Consider the following 4,204-nt stretch of genomic DNA (forward strand, 5'->3'; position numbering starts at 1 on the left):
CCTTTACAATATTTAATACCACTCACTGTTTTCAGTATAGTGTATTCTCTTTTGTGCTGCAGCCAGTGAGGCCATTATGTCTATGATAGTTTTGTTTTCTCTTCCACTTCTTTTTAGCTTGCCAATTCAAATTACATTACATTCTGCTGCCTCCCCCTACTTTTCCTACACTCGTATGTCTATACTTAGAATTCCTATTTAATGGAAGCAATAACTTCCTAACATTTTAAAATTCATGGCAAACACTGTTCAGTTTTTAAATGGTTATATATACTATATTTGAATGATTTTATGGCAATTTTTTAAAAGTTCCTATTTAAATGAAGTTACTTCTTCCAGAACTAGCTATCTGTAGGGTGATATGTTTGTGGGAGGACTAGGGCTATATTCTAGATCACAAGGAATTCTGATGATACTAGTCTGTGAGTATTAGTGAATTACTCTCTCCAGCTGATAGAGATTGATATTTCAGGGCTTCTCACAATGCATTCTTTTTACTCTACCCAGTTGTCACCAAGAAACTGCTTCGGGCAATATAGCTTATCTTTGTGTTTCTATTTCCTCACCCAGCTCCACCTGTCCTTTCTTTTTACCAAACCTTGTCTAAGGAGGCTTTTGCAATTAAACAATTCATCTAACTATGCTGCCCCAACAAAGAGTTGGTCTTTGCCCACCTTCAGTTAGATCCACAGCCTCAGGACCCTCCCTCAGCATCTTCTTGCATCTCTGTTTCAAAAGACTTGGTAGCCTTCCTTCTGTCAGGCTTCAGAGTTAAAAGTATCTCTTAGTGTCAGGGAACTGAGTTTTAGGTTTTTATTTCCTGTTCTTTATCTTTACTTGTGTAATTTCTAAGACAAGAGGATGAGAATATCTTCTTCATTTCATTCATTTACTTTTATTTTTATTTTAAGTGAGCTCCATGCCCAAAATGAGGCTTGAACTCACAACCCTGAGATTAAGAGTCTCATGGTCTACCAACTGAGCTAGCCAGGCACCCCCATTTTATCCATTTAAAAACTGTACATTCTGTATTTAAATTTTAAAGAGTCTCTATGGCAGAAAACTTTTAAATACTCCATTTTAATTTCTCACTGCTTTGATTTCTAACTCTTTAGTCACATTCATTCCTTTCTTTATGACTATTTACAACTTATTTTCAATCCTGTGCAATTGAATTTTAGAAATAAGGGCATAGTCCCTACAAAGCATAAAAAGCAATTTACTTTAGAGCCTTGCCTAAAACCTCTGGTATATACTTAAGGATACTATTAGTATTCTTTTTTTTTTTTTTTTAAGATTTATTTATTTATTTATGATAGACAGAGAGAGAGAGAGAGGCAGAGACACAGGAGGAGGGAAAAGCAGGCTCCATGCAGGGAGCCCAACGTGGGACACGATCCTGGGACCCCAGGACCGCACCCTGGGCCAAAGGCAGGCACTAAACCGCTGAACCACCCAGGGATCCCCACTTATTAGTCTTCTAAATTATCACTTCTTAGTATAGAATTACAATTAAGAAAATTTTATAATTATATGCTCAATAGAAAAATCACAATGAAATTGTGAAAAAACGTTTTCTCTATGATAAGCAGCAAACACCATGATGTATAACATACAAGTGAAATGTTACAGTTAATTCCAAAATACACATATCACCATAAAGATCATTGTACAAAAGTTATGCTTGTGTGAAATTGGGAAGCTGATATAAAAAGGTATTATTTTGAAACACCAAGTCAGCTGATAATGAAAACATGTTCTCATACATTTTCAAACCAAGGACTGTAGCCATTAGAAGTGTCTTTCCCTTTTGTCATTTAAAGAATCAAATATGTTTAGATTTTGATAGGCAATTTAAAAAAATAAAATGTTAGTATATCACTTTGGAAGGGGGAGGCCCAGGTCCATGACACATTTCAGGCTACATTTTATGGAAGTATAGGGTTTTATTAAACTTCCTGTTTCTGCTGGCTGCTTGCTTGGGTAGCTGTGGAGGGCCATGTGATTATAGCAAATGCTGGATGTAAATTTATATCTTTGGCATAAAATGAAAGATAAAATTATCGGAAATCTGAAAATGTTTTTGCTTGTCTAACAATTTGATCTTAGAAGTTACTGTATACCACCTTAGAGAAGGAGAGGGACAGAATTAATGTCAATAGTCTAAATATTGGCTTGGGCTCCTGGCAAGTTTTCCATGAGAGGCAATGGAAGTGCAATTAATGCTTACCAGGAAGAACACTCAGATATTCTCCATCACAGGCCCACACGTAATCTGTGGGCTGGAAAGGGTTGAATGCTGGGTCCCCAGATAATTAAAGCAACTTGGCCCAAGGTAGCCTTAAATCTAGACTCTAGAACTCAACAATTCTAGTTAAATTAGTAAAAAGTAAGAGTCTTAAATTTACATCTCAATTTTTGAGGATGAAAATAACTAATCAACACATGCACACAAGAATGGTTTCCCACTAAATGAAAAACTCTGCCCTGATATGCATGGTTTCTTTTTTTCATACTCAAACTTCTAGGCACTTATAAATCAGATACCCTCGTTCTCTAACAATAAGGTTGTTGCCACAGCTGCACTAGTTCCATCTCCCCCTTCTCTGATTTTAGGGGGGACTAGAAACCAGTGTGGTTTGTTTTTGTACATAGTGACTTGGCCCAGATCACAGGAAGACCACAAGAGTCTGATAACACATTTGGACTCAGACTCCACACGCAAAAATAAAAACATACGTCCAAAAACCACTTTTTCACTCTCACTCCTATGCTTAAAACACCAAAGTTGTTGTTGTTGTTGTTGTTGTTGTTGTGGCTGTTGCTGTTGTTTGTGTTTCCTGCTCACACTACAATGCCCATGGTGGTCAGCTGGCTCTCTGCTCCTCACTCTCTACCTCCTGACAGACAGTACTGCTGATAACTGAGTGCTGCAGAAGAAGAGGGGGAGCACATATTGTCCCTTAAAGCTTCCACATGGAAGGGACACATGAGACTCCCTGTCACATTTCATCAATGAAAGCAAGTCACATGGCTTTGTCTGAATTCAAGGCGTTGGATATTGGAAATGAGTAGTACAATTTACCACTTTCTCTTTTTGTAACAGGCTGGGCACTTGAGGTATTAGAACATTTTCTTCGGACTATGTTCTACAAAACCTGAAAAGCAAAGCTATTTCCTTCTTCTTTCAGATGACAAATAAGTGCACCTGGACCACTGTAAAGGAAATAGAAGTAGTAATTAAGTAAGAAAAAAGGAGTGTTCTTTGAAATATGGCTGCTTTTAGAGGCATCCAGTGTTTCAGAACATGAAATGCCATGGAGGCATACCAGTCCACCTTCAAAGCTTTTAAAAGGCATTTTTTGGAAATTATTCACTTTATGATTGCCTTACTCTTCTCTGACCAATCTTCATCAGTCTAAACCCAACCAACACCCCTAGAAATTATATGATGCTAGTTTACTTTCATTGTATATCAGTAAATTATTTGAAGCATTTTATTATTTTATTATAGACTTGTTTATTTAAGAAGCAATTATGCCAGCCAAAGAATTAATTATGACACAGGGCCTGCCCTTGAGAAGTGAGGATTTAGGTGGAGGCAAAGTTAGAATGGAGAATATACACAGCAATTACTTAAGGGTTGTATGCCAAAGCATTTCCAAAGCAAATGGGTTTTAAATTTATTGCATTTGTTGAATCCTTCTTCAAATGAAATTTTATGTGTAGGTCAAAGTTATGAGACACATAAAAGCAGAACTCCTCTGACTGAAATACGAATGGGACACCATAAATCTCTCCTGCTAGGTCCCTTATCTTACTTCCTTGCAACCCTTAAGTTTCCTCTATGGAAGTTCCTAGGGGTTTTAGAGTATAGCTCAGGGAGAAAAAATAGAGGCTTTCCTAATCCCTACTCTGTATATACACATGTTTATTTTGTCCAAATAGTTGAGAACAGATATATTTAATGTGTACTAGCCGTTTCCTGCTATATGTGTTGGGAAGGCCGTGCCACAGACTAGAATACAATTTTAAACTAGAATTGAATGAGGGATAAAAAGAGGTAAATAAAAACGAGTGAAAGATGACAGTAGCAAGTTTCTTTCTCATTCTATTGCTGATCAACAAACCAGATGTTCCAAACCCAAACTTCTACGGATAACTTTTTGTGATAATTACTGCCAATTTTGTCCCTCAATTCTTC

The 4,204-nt window shown here is 36.9% G+C and overlaps 1 non-coding gene across 1 annotated transcript; it reads right to left on the minus strand.

Annotated features, from left to right (window-relative positions):
* Positions 1-920: 920 nt before the first annotated feature.
* Positions 921-993, minus strand: TRNAK-CUU (transfer RNA lysine (anticodon CUU)). The gene has a single exon. It is a non-coding gene; the product is annotated as a tRNA-Lys (tRNA).
* Between the last annotated feature and the right edge of the window lie 3,211 nt (positions 994-4,204).

The sequence above is a fragment of the Vulpes vulpes genome, chromosome 8 (assembly GCF_048418805.1).
Source record: "Vulpes vulpes isolate BD-2025 chromosome 8, VulVul3, whole genome shotgun sequence".
In the NCBI taxonomy this organism is placed as follows: Eukaryota; Metazoa; Chordata; class Mammalia; order Carnivora; family Canidae; genus Vulpes; species Vulpes vulpes.